The sequence below is a fragment of the Scyliorhinus canicula genome, chromosome 3 (assembly GCF_902713615.1).
Source record: "Scyliorhinus canicula chromosome 3, sScyCan1.1, whole genome shotgun sequence".
Taxonomy (NCBI): domain Eukaryota; kingdom Metazoa; phylum Chordata; class Chondrichthyes; order Carcharhiniformes; family Scyliorhinidae; genus Scyliorhinus; species Scyliorhinus canicula.
Window position 1 is genome coordinate 61393226 of NC_052148.1, and position 18072 is coordinate 61411297.

The window sequence follows — 18072 nt, forward strand, 5'->3', positions numbered from 1 at the left end:
TGAAGAGGAAAGCTGAAGACCAAGAGAACCGGTCACGGTTGTATTGTGGGCATAACGGAGGGTAGTGAGGCAGGAACACTACGGAGTACCTGGTCCAGATTCTGGGCAAGCTCGTTGAAGGTGAAGGCTTCCTCGAGCACCCAGGAGTGGTCAGAGCCCACAGGTCACTCCGGAAGAAGCCCAACGCCGGAGAGCAGCCGCGGGCCATCATCACAAAACTGTACCAGTACCCAGACCGGGAAAAGATCCTGAATTGGGAAAGGCACACACAATGCTGTAAGTGGGAGGGTCACTCAATCCTTGTGTTCCAGGACATTGGGGCAAACCTGGCCAAGTGCAGGCGGAATTCAGTGCATGGCATGAACATAATAAAGGTGCCTCAAACAGCCATCTTGGAGGGCCCAAAACAAAGGGAAACTCCAGAGTGCAGGTGCGCATCCACAAGGTAAGTATGGCTGACCTACACCAGCTGAGAAAGGTAGTCACTGTGCCAAAAATGATCAATGAAGCCTTTGCTTCCTCTACAGGAGGCTGTGCACCTCTGAACCCTTGCAGCGGGACTTGATGAAGCAATTCCTCAACGGACTGGACATGCTGGTCATGGGGGAAGATACGAGACATGGCCTGGAGGCAACATTAGAACTGGGGAAAGTCATGAAGAGTTTCAACACCATGCAGGCGAGGAAGGCACAGCGGCTAGATGGATTCCCATGGATTTCCACAAAAGATTTGCTCCAGCATTGGCCCCACATTTGAGGGAGATGTTTGCAGGCTCGCTACTAAGTGACACCCTGCCACCAACACTAGCACAATCCTCAATATCGTTGATGTCCAGAAAAAACAAAAACCCAACTGAATTCTGGTCCTACAGGCCCATCTTGCTACTCAATGTACTTAGCTGCAAAGATCCTGGCGAATGCCCTGGCGAGAAGGCTGGCATGTAAGCTCTGCATGCAGAGGACCAGATGGGCTTTGTCAAGGTCAGTCAGCTGTCACTGAACATCAGGCGCCAGCTGAACATGATAATAACCCTATCTGGGAGAGAACATCAGAAGTCATCATCTCCCTGGATGCAGAAAAGGCTTCAACAGAGTTGAGTAGAAGTACCTCATGGAGGTCCAGGAAAGGTTTGCGTTTGGGCAAGGGTTCACCTCCTGGGTGAAATTACTGTACAGTGCACCCATGGCAAGCGTATGGACAAACACTACAGCTCTAGACACTTCCGACTACACAAAGGCACGAGGCTGGGATGCCCATTTTCCCCCCTGATACTTGCTCTGGCAATCAAGCCACTGGCAAACACCCTCGGAGCAGTGAAGGGGTAGAGGGATATCCAAAGAAGGGACAGAGAGCATAGACTTTCAGTCTACAGGTATGACTTGCAAACTTCTACACCTCGAACCCCCAGACCAGCAACAAAGAGATAATGAAAGTCCTGAATGAGTTTGGAGCCTTCTCAGGTTACAAACTTAATAATAATAATCGCTTGTTGTCACAAGTAGGCTTCAATGAAGTTACTGTAAAAAGTCCCTGGTCGCCACATTCCAGCGCCTGTATGGGGAGGCCGGTCCGGGAATTGAACCCGTGCTGTTGCCTTGTTCTGCGCTACAAGCTGTTTAGCCCACTGTGTTAAACCAGCCCCTAACCTGGGCAAGAGAGGGATCTTCCCTATAAACCCACAGGGGGTGAAACAGACCTGGGCAGGCTGTTATTTAAGCAAGCCCAGACCAAATTCCGTTAACTGGGGATCCATATAGCCCACGTCTGGACACAGATCCACAAATGGAACCTGACAAATTTGGTGGAAGAACTCAAAAAGGACCTGCAGAGAAGGGGCACACTCCCACTCTTCCTCACAGTGAGAACACAGATGATCAAAATGAATGTGCTGTCCAGGTTCACCTTCCTGTTCAGACCCTTCCCAATCCACAACCCCACGGTCTTTTTCAACACGGTCAACAAACCAATTATGCCATTTGTGTGTGTGAACTTCACCTCAATGTGCACAGGGCTGAGCCTAACGCAGCTACAGGTGGTGCACAGAGCGCACCTGAACAGAACCCAAATGAGTGGCTTCTTTCCGGAGGTGGAGAACAAAGGGTGCCAGGGTGTGCCCCAGATTTGTCACGCTTTGGACAACCTTCTATGAGGCCATGTCCAGGGTTGTGGGAGTGAGGGTGGAGCCATGCCCAAAAGTGGCCGCATTTAGGGTATCATATCAGCCAAAACTCTTCATTGGGAGGGGGGGGGGGGGGGCATGCCCTAGCCTTTGCTTCTCTGATTACCTGCTTTGCTGCTGGTTGGCAGCACCACCCAAGGCTGCAGACTCGTGTCTGACCTCGCAGAATTTCTCAGAGTGGAAAAAATAAAATTTTCCAACTGTGGGTCAGAATAAGGCTTCTAACAAACATGGAAGCCGTTCACCAACTTGTTTCAAGATCTTTCGTAGCCAGCAACAAGAAGAGTAAGGGCAGCTGGAGGGGGGTTTGAAGATCCACAGACGCATCACGGGATAGAAACATTCAGGTTCTCTGATGTCTGATGAGCCATTAAAAACAATTGGAATTTTTCTTCATCTGAATTCCATGATTCAGAAAGTTCATCAAAAGCATCCATGGCTTACCCCACCGTTTTGGATCCCGGCTCTGAGGTTCTGCACTTTCTCCTTTCCAACTTTCCAACTGTGTTGGAAAGTATTGCACAAACAATCCTTTGAACAAGCAATAAGAAAATCTTCCACCTTTTTTGCCTGTGTATTTTTACTTTTTTTACCTAGTAGTGGCCCACTGGCCAATGACTGTGCACAAGCTTCCAGCACAGACACGCAATATTTTTTCTCTAATGCGTGCTTCAACTTTGCAAGAAGAAACTGAAATAATGTATTAGCCTGCTCCAGGAAAATCTTATCTCGAGCCCAAGGTTTCAGTCCATGATCAGGACCTGTCAATGATAGATAAATTCATTTTTCTCAGCAGCAAACTCTCTCAAACTGTCCACATTGACAACAAGATACTTGCAAGAATTATAAAAGCAAGTGTGTGAAGCTTTTGACAGATTACAGATATCGGTCTGGAAATAAGGAGTAGTCTACCTATTAAACCGTAAGTCAATAGAGTAATGGTCCTGCCCACTCTGCTGCAAGCAGGCAAGACTCAGACTGTGTACCAAGAAGCTCAATCACTTTCACTTGAGCTGCCTTCAGAAGCTCCTGAAGATCAGGTGTGTGATGAATGGGAGATGTTAGGGAAATGGTTTGAATATGTAGTGGGTAATTTAAGCAATAACAGCCTGAGGGTAAAACTACTAGTACTGATTCAGAGGTATATGCCCAGACCTGGTCTGAGTTACATTATCCCATTCAGACTTAAATTCATTAATGAGAATAAGCAGGATACCCCTTTTCAGCCAGAGTGATTCATTCAAGATTTATTGGCCTCTGGGGTATTGTTGTCTGACCAACCATTAGCCCATCAGTCTGATGGCCTCTTTTGTCCATAAATTGGGGGTTAGTTGCATATGTTAAGCATGGCCCTGTTCTTTTGTGTAAATGGGTGATCAAGAGTGCAGATAGCGATGATAAGTTCAAGTCTGGGCACGTCTGGACAAAACCATATTTGAGGGGCTGGGCAAAATATGGAGTGATAAAAGAATCCTTTTCGAACAGGTGATGGAGCAGATTAATTTGGAGAGCAATCGAGGAAACTGTCACAGAGACAGGCTTTCGGAGATGGTCTGAAGGAGACTCACTACCAGCAGGAATCTGTTCTGTCATGCAAGTATCATTTTGCCAGCTATGTAAGTGGAATTGAGAGCTGTATGTTTATTTTACATGCTGTTCAATGGGAAATTGTGTTGCAGGGTTAAGAGATACATGTAAGCTGCTCTTGTTAGGTTTGAAGTTTAGAAGTTTAAGTATTGTTTTGCTTTAGTTGTAATAAAATTTTGTTTATTAAAATAACCAAGCCCTCTTTCTCATACAATCACTCCTGGAGCGAATCAGTCTTTCTGCAGAGTCTTAAAAATACAAAGAATGTAGAGGTTCAGGTCCAGTATCTTAGCCGCTGTTGGGATCTTGTTTGGTGCCCATAACAGGTGGCATCCACACCATATTGAGACAGTCAAAACTGAGTTGGGCTAGTCATGTAGCTAGAATGCCTGACAGTCGCTTACCAAATCAAATCTTCTATAGAGAGTTTACGTCCAGCTTACACTCTCACGGTGGTTAAAGGAAGCGCTACAACAACACTCTAAATGTTTCACTTAGGAGTTTGGATATCAACTTTGAGTTCTCGGGGAGGCTCATCCAAGAATACTGTACCTGGCACAACCAAATACAATTGAAAGCAAGCACAAAGCAGGGGCAGAGGAAATCGCAAGCCAACAACTTGTCCGAAACTCAGTCATCTGTGGTTTCCTGACTTTTTCACAGCAGAACATTTTGAGCGCAAATTGGTCTTAGTTTCATGCTGGGGTGTGTTGTGTTCTGTGGCCTTAACTGTAGCAATGATACTGACAGAACTGTTGATGAGTAACTTAGGATGGTGATTTATTATGTAACACGTGGAAGGATAATATGCAGAATGACCTACAACCTAGACTGTCTTTGTGTGGGCCTTACTACCAACTGATGAATCCATCACACCACGTAACCAAGGCCTGACGCCACCAGCTGGTTGGAGGTCGCATTGCTATCTGCATACAATCTTACTCACAGACATATCACACAACCCCTTCCTTCGGAGATTTGAACATTTCTACATAGAAACATCCTTTGTCATACATAGAATCATTAATTACATTATCTTTCAACACATGTGGCATAGATCTTTACAGAGTTTACCTGAGTTAGAAGTTACATGACATGTTGATTTAACTGTACTTTAATTTCATGATATGTCTGTTACAAGTGTCCTTTGTGCTCAGTTTATCGTGCATCTCTGACAGGATCACTGCGCTGATCATCTGAAGTCTTGTCAGCTTTCTGCAAAACTGGTTTCCATGCCGGTCTTTTATTTTTTACCCTTCTTAGTCGATGTGCCTTGAAATCTGGTTTTCTTGTTGGCCACCCAGTCTTTTCAGCTTCTTCCATTTCTTTGTCCGATGCTGTTGACTGCTGCGTTGCTGTGTGCTCTCGCGGTGCTCTCTGCTGCTGCTGCTCTGTTGTATGGTGTCTGGCCTGTCGGCCACATTGCCAACATCGTCCTTCTTGGTGTCCTCGGTGGGACTCATAGTATCCCCCACACTCCTTCCCTTCCTCTTTTTTTGGTTTGATGGTCAGCTTGTGACCGCTCCTCTGATCTATTTTGCGAACTGTCTTTTTTGCGAGCTGTCTTTTTAAAAAATAAATTTAGAGTACCCAATTCATTTTTTCCAATCAAGGGCCAATTTAGCATGGCCAATCTACCTAGGCTGCACATCTTTGCGTTGTGGGGACAAAACCCACGCGAACACGGGGAGAATGTGCAAACTCTACACGGATAGTGAACTGTCGTTTGAGTGCTTTTCGTCCTTATCGCTGGGCATTGTGGTTGAGGCCCATATGAGGACTCCTCATCACTGGAGAGCACTATGCACACCTCATCTTTTGCCGATAGCCCAGGTGGGGACTCATCCTCTTCGTGTGACCATATGTAAGTGTCAGCCAGCGTCCCTCAACTGCAATCCGATACTGTATCACCTGTCATCAAGGCGCTGCACACGGATGCAAGCTATGATTCTTCCTTGCCACGGAATATCATCCGTCGCCATGGAGCTGCAAACGGATGCCTTCATCTGCTCTTCAAACTCCTCCTGCGATGGAATGGCTTCAAGTCTCGGGGAATCCATTATCTGAACTTCTTTGTGGGGCCTCGATGGTTCCCCATATGCTTCTGGAGCTAGTTTTTACAGAATTGGTATAATGTCCTCAGTCTTCAGTTGATCCGGAGCTATATCGGTTCCTCCTGAGGTGTCTGCTGCAGCAATCTTGCTGTCCATTTATACATATCTCAGTGTATTCACCTTTCTCGGTGACCGGCATAACCTGGGCGTCCCTTGTGATCACCTTGTCATTCCCGCCAAACCACCGACGTAGCACTGCACAGGATTCCTCACTGAGTTTGCCATCTTTACCATGAAACAGCTTCACGAGAGTTTCATATTCGTCCAACTCTGGCTCATCATCCAAACCTTGGCTTACTTCTTCAGTGTTCGTAGGATTCACCAGGGTACTCATACTCGGGGTCAGTGTCATCTACAAATATTTCTCCTGTAAAATACAAATTGCACACGGAATTATATGTTGATACAGGATTCAATTAATTTCAAAGTCAGCAGTAAGTTTTGCTGCAGAGCCTTTATTTAACATTCCGTTCTGCGGAGCTTCTGGAGGACTGAAGAAATTGAAGAATGAATCATTTGGTACCGTTTTTGTGACCGTTTTCTGAGTGCTCTGGCCACAATGCTTCAGCTTCATTTTAATGGTTTCAATGTGACATTTTTTCCTTTCTTCCATTCATCCTGGCACCCAGTGCATCCCTTGATTTCTGGTCCATCACAAAATGAGAAGTCCCATCCATCAGGTCGCGATTCCAGCTGATACACTTTCATAATTAGCTTGTTTGTTAAATACTCATTTGACTCAAATGTAAACTCCAGAGTGAAGCTCCTCAGCTGTGCATGCTCTGAACATTTGATGCTCACATCCAGTAGATGCTTTAATACGGGCTCACCATGCTCCTGTATCTTAAAGACTGTTAATTAGAAGCCTGGAATTCCCTTTGGCTCTTCCAGTGCCTCAGTGGAGTTGTGTTTCGCCTGGATTGTCACTTGCTTCTCATCTAGTGATACACCAGCACATCTCGTTGCGAGCCGCAGTAACTGTCTGGCCACTTTATGTTTGGCCCCAATAGCTACTCACGACTATTCTGAAGGATTCCTTCACTCATTTCGGGGCAGCACGGTAGCATTGTGGATAGCATAATTGCTTCACAGCTCCAGGGCCCTAAGTTCGATTCCGGCTTGGGTCACTGTCTGTGCAGAGTCTGCACATCCTCCCAGTGTGTGCGTGGGTTTCCTCAGACAGTCCAAAGATGTGCAGGTTAGGTGGATTGGCCATGCTAAATTGTCCTTAGTATCCAAAATTGCCCTTAGTGTTGGGTGGGGTTACTGGGTTATGGGGATAGGGTGGAGGTGTTGACCTCGGGTAGGGTGCTCTTTCCAAGAGCCGGTGCAGACTCGATGGGCCGAATAGCCTCCTTCTGCACTGTAAATTCTATAATTCTATGATTTCAGCTGGACCGCTGTGACCCTTTTCTGCAATTAAATCAATAATGAACTGCTCTTCTAGAGGGATCTCCTCTACTGCATTAACTGCTCTGAATTGGTCCATTGAATGACTCAAAAAACATTGTTTTGCAAAGTGATTTGTTCGGCCGCACCTTGAACAAAATTTGCTGGACATTGCCGTGGACCACGTCGGCTGCCACACTTCTGGCATAAAATGGCGGATCCGGTCGGTCGCTTAAAATGGCCGCCCGCACTGAGACCACGTTTCTTCTTGGCCAGCGTCACAAGGCTAATGGCACTGGCATCATCCTCCATGTTGGCGCCAAAATGTTTTGAGCAGAGTGTGCTGATTTACTGTATTGCCAATTCACTCGCATGACAAATCTTAATTGCTTTTTTCAGTACCAAATCTTCCTCCCGCAGCAACCTCTCACGGAGCTTGTCATTTGAAATTCCAAATACTATTCGGTCGTGAATCATTGAGGATTTTAGAGTACTGGAATTGCAGGACTGGGCCTTCAGCCCCAAGTCAGTGACAAAACTGTTGAAAGATTTGCCAGGTTTCTGGGTATGCGTACGGAAAACATATCTCTCAAATGTATCATTCTTTTTGGGTGAGCAATGTCAATCGAAGTATGCTATCACTTGATTGTATCTCTTTCTGTCCGCTTCACTATTGAAAGTAAATGTATTGTAAATTTCAATAGCTTGCGGACCTGCCACCATTAGCAGCAACTCAATACGCCTCTCATCAGGCTGTGCCTGCAGGCCAAAGGGTGAGATATAGAGGTTACACTGCTGTTTGAAAATATGCTAGGTTTTGTTTACATTATCCGATACTTGAAGCTGGTGGGGTGCCTTTAAACTCTCCATCTCACGCTTCACCGTCTTTTATTGCATTGAGTCGCCACAGGCCATAGTTTACCAGGTCGATTGAAGAATCTTCTTTTTCCCTTTCATTCTTCGGACCGTTTCCCTTTCTCTTTTCTGCTGCTTCCTTAAATTTTCAACACATCTGGTACCAGGTGGTGTTCTTTGGCCTTGCTGTAGCAATGATGTTCACAGAACTGCTGATGAATTACTTGGAATGATTATTTATTATTTAACATGTGGAAGGATAACATGCAGAATGCTATACAGACTGGGTTGCTCTGGAACTACCTGATGTGCAACTGTCCTTGTCTATGCCTTACTACCGACTGATGAGTCCGTCACGCCATGTGACCAAGGTCTGACACCACCACTGGTCGGAGGTCGCATTGCTATCTGCATACAATCTTACTCACAGGCATATCACCACACGGTGATTGTTCCTTTAAGTACTCAATTTCTCTGGGAGAAGATTTCTTCTGAAAGGGCAGCTTGCTTCTAGTAACTGATGATCTGACCAAGCTGCCTGCCACATTAACAATAGTTGAAAAAACGATCAACAAGCAGTTGATTACAGGAGTTGAAGTTTACTGTTGATGGCTCAGTTTTCAGGTTGTCTGGTTTAGGACAAGCTACCTACTGGGAACATCGATTTCAAGCAGGATTCAGTTGAAATTCGATGTATTGACTCAAAAGATTTACATTTCTGATCAGTATCTGACTTGCGTTTTTCAGAGGTGCAAGTCAAATGGGTGTGGAAGAATATTTGAGTTAAGAAATTTGGTTTAGAATATTCATTGCAGAGGCAGCACAGTGGCGCAGTGGTTAGCACTGCTGTCTCACGGCGCTGAGGTCCCAAGTCCAATCCCGGCTCTGGGTCACTGTCCATGTGGAGTTTGCACATTCTCCCCACGTTTGCATGGGTTTCACTCCCACAACCCAAAGATGTGCAGGGTAGGTGAATGGGCCACGTTAAATTGCCCCTTAATTAGAAAAAAATGAATTGGGTACTCTCAATTAAAAAAAAGAATATTCATTGCAGTGTTAATGTAAGCCTACTTGTGATACGAAAGAAGATTATTATTATAAAATAACTGTTTCCATTGTAATTTAATATCTTAAATGTATATCTGATGATTTAAGGTAGCTAATATTTATTAGTATTCATGTTTGTTGATTTTGTGAAGTTTTATTTTAAAATAGTGAACTATGTGGGATAGTAAGTTGTAATGAGGAAATAAGAAATTTACAGATGGATATGGATAGGTTAGGTGAGAGGGCCAAAAACTGGCAGATGGAGTTGAATGTGGAAATATGTGAGGTTATTGGACTTCTAGTGGTGGCCATGGTGTGAGTGGCACTTCCAGAAGGAAATAGAGAGCGGAGGGTGTAATGAAGTAAGTTCTCCCCTGGATGGATGGACATGTTTGGGCAGCACGGTAGCATAGTGGTTAGCACAAATGCTTCACAGCTCCAGGGTCCCAGGTTCGAATCCCGGCTGGGTCACTGTCTGTGTGGAGTCTGCACGTTCTCCCCGTGTGTGCATGGGTTTCCTCCCACAGTCCAAAGATGTGCAGGTTAGGTGAATTGGCCAGCCTAAATTGCCCTCAGGGTCCAAATTGCCCTTAGTGTTAGGTGGGGTTACTGGGTTATGGGGATAGGGTGGAGGTATGGGCTTGGGTAGGGTGCTCTTTCCAAGAGCCGGTGCAGACTCGATGGGCCGAATGGCCTCCTTCTGCACTGTAAATTCTATGAAATCTATGAATTCTTTTAATAATTACCTGGTGCTACCTTCCACGGGAGTTCACTTCAGCCATTATCACAGTGGTCTACATCACACCCCACGCACATTTAACAGGGAGATCGAACGATACAACCCGCAGTCTGCGGGGTCTTTGTCAGGAGCAGGGAAATCCAAGCCTGTCCAGCATCCGTGGCAGAGCACCTCTTTCTAAGGAGTCTCTGAACGTCCCCAACAATAAAGGGGTCAGCTGGTCTACAAATGTTTTATAAAATTCCACCGGGAACCCATCGGGCCCCAGTGGCTTCCCCGACTGCATCAATTTCAGTGCCTCCTTGATCTCTTCCAACTCCAATGGAGCCTCTAGTTCCTTCCATAACTCTTCCCCCACCTTGGGAATCTCCAACTCCCCCAGGAACTCCACCACATCCCTCCCATTCCGGGGCAGTTCGGTCCTGTCCAACTGTCATAGAAGGCCCTAAATACCTCATTCACCTTCTCCTGAACCGAAACTATCCCCCCATCCCACATCCTAATCTGGAAAATCTCCCTTTCTGCCTCCCATTTCTGCAGTTGATATGACAGGAGTCGACTTGCCTTCTCCCAATACTCATAGATTGCTCCTTTTGCTCACCTCAGCTGTCGCACCACCCCATCTGGTTAGATCAGATCGAACTGTGTTTGCAGTATTTTTCTCTCCGCGAATAGCTCTGGGGGTGGACTGTTCATATGTCTGTGATCAACCTCGATAATATGGTCTACCAGTTTTTCCCACTCCCTCTTTGCCTCCGTATCTACATGTGCCTTGAAAGATATAATTTCTGCCCTAATTACTACCTTCAACACCTCCCATATTATTGAGGGAGAGACCTCCTCATTGTTATTGTTCAAAATGTAATCTTGGATAGTCCCTGAGATCTTTGCACAGAACCCCAGGTCTGCCAACAGACCTATATCTAACCCCCACCTCTTGGGATACCCTGGCCTACCTACAAATCCAGGTTCACCCAATGTGGAGCATGGTTAGAAATGACCACTGCCGCGTACTCAGACTTCATCCCCAACAACACCTCTTCCACGACATTCCTTAATACCGGCGCCCCGCAAGGCTGCGTACATAGCCCCTATTATACTCCCTATACACGTACGACTGCATGACAAAATTTGGCTCCAACTCCATCTACAAGTTTGCTGACGACATGACAATAGTGGATTGAATTTCAAACAACCATGAGTCAGAATACAGGAGGAAGATAGAGAACGTAGTGGAGTGGTGTAACGACAACAATCTCTCCCTCAATGTCAGCAAAGCTAAAGAGCTGGTCATTGACTTCAGGAAGCAAAGTATTGTGCACACCCATGTCTGCATCAATTATGCCGATGTGGAGATGGTTGACAGCTTCAAATTCCTTGGGGTGCACATCACCGACAATCTGTCCTGGTCCACCCACGTCGATGCTACGACCAAGAAATCACAACAGCGCCTATACTTTCTCAGGAAGCTAAGGAAATTTGGCATGTCCACATTGACTTTTACCAACTTTTACTGATGCACCATAGAAAGCATCCTATCTGGCTGTATCACAGCCTGGTATGGCAATTCCTTAGCCCAAGACTGTAAGGAATTAAAGAGAGGCATGAACAAAACATCACACGAACCCACCTCCCATCCATTGACTCTGCCTACACCTCCCGCTGCCTGGGGAAAGTGGGCAACATAATCAAAGACCCCTCCCACCCGGCTTACTCACTCTTCCAACTTCTTCCATCGGGCAGGAGATACAAAAGTCTGAGAGCACACACCAAAAGATTCAAAAACAGCTTCTTCCCCAATGTTACCAGACCCCTAAATGACCCTCTCATGGACTGAGCTGATCTCTTCACACATCTTCTCTAATGTGTAGAACTACACTCTGGTATGCTTCACCAATTGCCTGTGTCTATGTATTTACATTGTGTATTTTATGGTTGCCCTCTGTATTTTCTTTTCTTGTATGGAATGATCTGTCTGGGCTGTACGCAGAACAATACTTTTCGGACTTCCGGTTGCGGCTATGCGGAGCTAAGCCGCACGTTCGGCAGCTCCCACTTTAAAAGGACTTGTGGGCTCTTGTAAGGGCCCCAAACGGTGCTGATTCGACGATTCCCGGTGGATAAAGGGGTCTGGAGCAAAACCCCCCGGGATTTATGGTGTGGACTTGAAGTGGGGCGAGGAGAAAAACGGCAGCAGCTCCCTTGGAAAAGCGGGGGAAGGTGGACAAAATGGCGGCCGGTGGAGCCCCTGAGGAGTGGAGGCAGTGGGCTGAGGAGGAGCAGGCGGCCCTTCTGCGCTATTTCACGGAGCTGAAAGGGGAGTTGTTGGAATCCCTGAAGGTGACGACGAGTAAGCTGCTGGAGACCCAGACAACCCAGGGTGCAGCGATACTTGAGTTGTAGCAGCAGGCCTCTGAGCGCGAGGAGGAGGTTTCGGCCCTCGTGGGGAAGGTGGAGATACACGAGGCACTTCATAAAAAGTGACAAGATTGGTTCGAGGAGATGGAGCTTCGGTCACGGAGGAAGAACCTGCGGATCCTGGGCCTCGAGGAGGGGCTGGAGGGGTCGGACCTGCCGGCCTATGTGGCCGTGATGTTTAACTTGCTGGTGGGGGCAGGATCCTTCCATCTGCCCCTGGAGCTGGAGGGGGCCCATAGAGTACTGGCCAGGCAGCCTAAGGCGAATGAACCCCCGCGGACGGTGCTGGTGCCGTTCCATCGGTTCAGTGACCGGGAGTGTGTTCTCCGATGGGCCAAGAAGGTGAGGAGCAGCAAGTGGGAGAATTCGGTAGTGCGTATCTACCAGGACTGGAGTGCGGAGGTGGCCAAGCGGAGAGCCTGGTTTCACCGGACGAAGGCAGTGCTCCATGGAAAGCAGGTGAAGTTCGGTATGTTGCCGCCTGCGCGCCTGTGGGTCACCTACAAGGACCGGCATCACTACTTTGAGTCCCCGGAGGAAGCGTGGGCCTTTGTGCAGGCTGAAAAGCTGGACTCGAACTAGAGATTGAGGGCCGTGGGAGTTTTTCTATTCTATTCATGTATCATTGTTTATGCTTTAGCGGGTTATTCTGTTTGTTTTTGTTTTTTCTCTTGCTTTCGGATGATGTGGGTTATGGTTCCGTGTTCTAAGGGGGGTACTGGGGTTTGTGGTTGATCTGTGTCTTTGTTTGTACGGAGTTGGTGGTTGGGTTGGGACTGCGGTTTGGGAGCTGCATTGGTGGGGTGGGGCAGTGTGAAAGCGCGGGCTTTTCTCTGGTTTCCCGCGCTGCGGGACGAGGGGGTGGAGCTGGTGGCGAGGGGCGTGGTTATTAGACTGGGTTTCCCACGCTGAAGCGGTGCCCAGGAGCTAATGCAGGGGAGGAGGGGGGACCTCATATCAGGAGGGGTCGGAGTTAGAGCGGGAGCTGCCGGTGTCAGCAGAAGTCAGCTGGCTCACGGGAGTGCAGTGGAGGGAGAGTCGCGGCTAGGAGGTGTCCTAGCCTGGGGGGGGGATACCGAGTTGCACTGGATTGGCCAGGGAGGAGTTCCGGGGGGGGGGGGGGGAGGGGGGGGGGGGGGGGGGGGGGGGGGTGCCCCTGATCCGGCTGATTACGTGGAACGTCAGGGGGTTGAATGGGCCTTTTAAGCGGGCCCGGGTGTTTTCGCATCTGAAGGGGCTGAAGGCGGACGTGGCTATGCTCCAGGAGACCCACCTGAAGGTGGCGGACCAGGTCCGTCTAAGGAAGGGGTGGGTGGGGCAGGTTTTCCACTCAGGACTCCACTCGAAGAACCGGGGGGTGGCGATCCTGGTGGGGAAGGGGGTGGCGTTTGAGGCGTCTGAGGTTGTGGCTGATAGTGGCGACAGATATGTGATGGTGAGCGGTAAGCTGCAGGGGGAGAGGGTGGTGTTGGTTAATGTGTACGCCCCAAATTGGGATGATGCTGGTTTCATGAGGCGTATGTTGGGCCGCATTCCTGGCCTGGAGGTGGGGGGCTTGATCATGGGGGGGGGACTTCAATACGGTACTGGATCCCGTACTGGATCGTTCTAGTTCAAGGACAGGCAGGGGGCCAGCGGCGGCCAAGTTATTGAGGGGGTTTATGGACCAGATGGGAGGAGTGGATCCCTGGAGGTTCGGGAAGCCGAGGGCTAGGGATTACTCTTTTTTTCTCCCATGTGCACAGGGTTTATTCCCGCATTGATTTCTTTGTTTTGAGCAGGGGACTGGTCCCGAGGGTGGAGGAGGCCGAATATTCGGCTATCGCGATTTCGGACCATGCTCCACATTGGGTGGATCTGGAGATATGGGAGGCGCGGGACCAGCGCCCGCTTTGGCATCTGGACGTTGGGTTGTTGGCTGATGAGGAGGTGTGTAGGAGGGTTCGGGGATATATCGAGAGGTACCTCGAGGTCAATGATACTGGGGAGGTCCAGGTGGGGATGGTGTGGGAGGCTCTAAAGGCAGTGATTAGGGGGGAGCTGATCTCCATCCAAGCCCATAGGGAGAGGGAGGAGAGGAGGGAGAGGGAGAGACTGGTGGAGGAGCTGTTGAGTGTGGATAGGAGGTACGCAGAGGCCCCGGAGGAGGGATTGCTGGGGGAACGGCGTAGCTTGCAGGCCAAGTTTGATTTATTGACCACCAGAAAGGCGGAGACACAGTGGAGGAAGGCGCAGGGAGCGGTCTGTGAGTATGGGAGAAGGCGAGCAGGATGCTGGCGCACCAGCTGCATAAGTGGGACGTGGCTAGAGAGATTGGTGGAGTGAAGGATAGAGATGGGAATGTGGAGCGGCAGGGGGCAGAGGTCAATGAGGTCTTTAGGGACTTCTATAGGGAACTGTACCGGTCGGAGCCGCCGGCGGTGGGAGGGGGAATGGAGAGTTTTTTGGACAGGCTCCGATTTCCAAGGGTGCAGGAGGAGCAGGTGGAGGGACTGGGGGCGCCGATCGAGTTGGAGGAGCTGGTCAGTGGGATTGGCCACATGCAGTCGGGGAAGGCGCCGGGACCGGATGGGTTCCCGGTTGAATTTTATAAGAAATATGCGGACCTGCTGGGCCCCCTGTTGGTCAGGACCTTTAACGAGGCATGGGAGGGGGGTGTTCTGCCCACGACTATGTCTCGGGCACTAATCTCCCTGATCATGAAGCGTGATAAGGACCCCTTGCAGTGCGGTTCATACAGGCCGATTTCACTGCTGAATGTAGACGCCAAGTTACTGGCGAAGATCTTGGCCACTAGAATAGAGGACTGTGTGCCGGGGGTGATACATGAAGATCAGACGGGTTTTGTGAAGGGGAGGCAGCTGAACACGAACGTGCGAAGGCTGCTAAATGTGATAATGATGCCGGCAGCAGATGGAGAGGCGGAGATTGTGGTGGCATTGGATGCGGAGAAGGCCTTTGACAGGGTTGAGTGGGGGTACTTGTGGGAGGTGTTGGAGAGGTTCGGGTTTGGGGTGGGGTTTATTAAATGGGTGAGGTTGCTGTACGAGGCCCCGATGGCGAGTGTAGCGACAAATGGGAGGAGGTCCGAGTACTTCAGGCTCCACCGTGGGATGAGGCAGGCAGTGCGCTGGCAATAGAGCCTCTTGCCATGGCTCTCAGGGAGTCGAGGAGGTGGAGGGGTTTGGTGCGAGGTGGGGAGGAGCACCGAGTGTCGCTGTATGCGGACGACTTGCTGTTGTATGTAGCAGACCCGGTGGGGGGAATGCCGGAGGTGATGGAGATTCTTGCTGAGTTCGGGAGTTTCTCAGGATATAAATTGAACCTGTGCAAGAGTGAGCTGTTTAGATTTAGATTTAGAACAGTACAGCACAGAACAGGCCCTTCGGCCCTCGATGTTGTGCCGAGCAATGATCACCCTACTCAAACTCACATATCCACCCTATACCCGCAACCCAACAATTTCCCCCTTAACCTTACTTTTTAGGACACTACGGGCAATTTAGCATGGCCAATCCACCTAACCCGCACATCTTTGGACTGTGGGAGGAAACCGGAGCACCCGGAGGAAACCCACGCACACACGGGGAGCACGTGCAGACTCCGCACAGACAGTGACCCAGCCGGGAACCGAACCTGGGACCCTGGAGCTGTGAAGCATTGATGCTAACCACTATGCTACCGTGCTGCCCCGTTGTACATCCGGGAGATCAGGAGGAGGGGATTGGTAGGCTGCCGCTAAAGAGGGCAGTGAGGAGTTTTAGGTACCTGGGGGTTCAGGTGGCTAGGAGCTGGGGGACTCTGCACAAGCTCAATTTTACTAGGTTGGTGGAGCAGATGGAGGAGGAATTTAAAAGGTGGGACATGCTGCCGTTGTCATTGGCGGGTAGAGTACAGTCCGTTAAAATGACGGTGCTCCCGAGGTTTTTGTTTTTGTTTCAGTGCCTCCCCATTTTCTTTCCGAGGGCCTTTTTTAGGAGGGTGAACAGCAGCATTCTGGGATTTGTTTGGGCGCACGGGACTCCGAGAGTAAGGAGGGTCTTTTTGGAGCGGGGTAGGGATAGAGGGGGGCTGGCACTGCCCAACCTCTCTGGGTACTATTGGGCGGCTAATGCCTCGATGGTATGCAAGTGGGTAATGGAGGGGGAGGGGGCAGCATGGAAAAGGATGGAGATGGAGTCCTGCGGAGGCATGAGCCTGAAGGCACTGGTAACGGCTCCGTTGCCGCTCCCTCCAATGAGGTACACCACGAGCCCGGTGGTGGCGGCCACCCTCAAAATTTGGGGGCAGTGGAGGCGACACAGGGGGGAAGTGGGGGGCTCGGTGGAGGCCCCGCTGTGGGGGAACCACCGGTTTGTCCCAGGGAACATGGATGGCGGGTTCCTGGGGTGGCACAGGGCGGGCATTAGGAAGTTGGGAGACCTGTTTATTGACGGGAGGTTCACGAGCCTTGGTGAACTGGAGGAGAAGTTTGAGCTCCCCCCGGGGAATATGTTCAGGTACCTTCAGGTCAAGGCGTTTGCTAGGCGACAGGTGGAGGGGTTCCCTTTGCTGCCCCCGCGGGGGGTAAGGGATAGGGTGCTTTCGGGGGCGTGGGTCGGGGATGGAAAGGTGTCTGACATCTGCCAGGTAATGCAGGAGGTGGGGGAGGCGTCGGTAGAGGAGCTGAAGGCTAAGTGGGAGGTGGAACTGGGGGAGCAGATTGAGGAGAGGACATGGGTGGACGCCCTGGAGAGGGTGAACCCCTCCTCTTCATGTGCGAGGCTTAGTCTCATCCAGTTCAAGGTGCTGAACCGGGCCCACATGTCCGGATCTAGGATGAGTAGGTTCTTTGGGGGCGAAGACAGGTGCGTCAGGTGTTCGGGGAGTCCAGCGAACCATGCCCATATGTTCTGGGCATGCCCAGCACTGGAGGAGTTCTGGAAGGGGGTGGCGGGGACGGTGTCAAGGGTGGTGGGATCCAGGGTCAAGCCAGGCTGGGGACTCATGATATTTGGGGTTGGGGTGGAGCCGGGAGTGCAGGAGGCGAAAGAGACCGAGGGTGTCCAGGTTGAGTCCTAAATCATGGGAAGTTTGAAGATGGTGAAGGAGCTGGGAGGATTTATGGAAAGGATAGTAATGGTGGATCCGTGGAGGTTTAAGAACCTGGGGAGAGGGAGTACTCCTTCTTCCCACACGTGTACAAGGTATACTCCAGAATTGACTTATTCGTAGTAAGCCGAGCGGTGTTGGTGCTGTGGTGGGGCGGAGTATGTGGGAATCGTGATCTCTGACCATGCACTACACTGGCTGGAGGTTAGACTTGAGCTTGAGACAGGAGCAGTGGCTGGGATGGAGATTAGGTTTGGAGCGTTTGGCAGATAAGGGGTTCTGTAAGAAGGTGCAGTTGGTGATCAGAGACTGTGTGGAGTTGAATCAGGATGGGGAGGTAACAGCGGCAACATTTTAACAGGCTTTGAAGGGGTTAGTTCGGGAGCGGTTATCTCATTCAAGAAATAGAAGAAGGAAGGAGGGGTAGGGATGGTTATTGAGTGAGATAATCGAGGTGGCACTACATCTATTGGGGATGATTAGCGAGATGCTGGGGAAGGGGGAGCTGCCGGGGACACTGACCCAGGCATCGATCACGCTAATCCCGAAGAAGGGGAAGGACCCGTTGGAGTGTGGGTCACACAGGCCAATATTGTTAAATGGAGATATGAGAGTGTTGTCTAAGTTAGTGGCTGGGAGGATGGATTTGCATT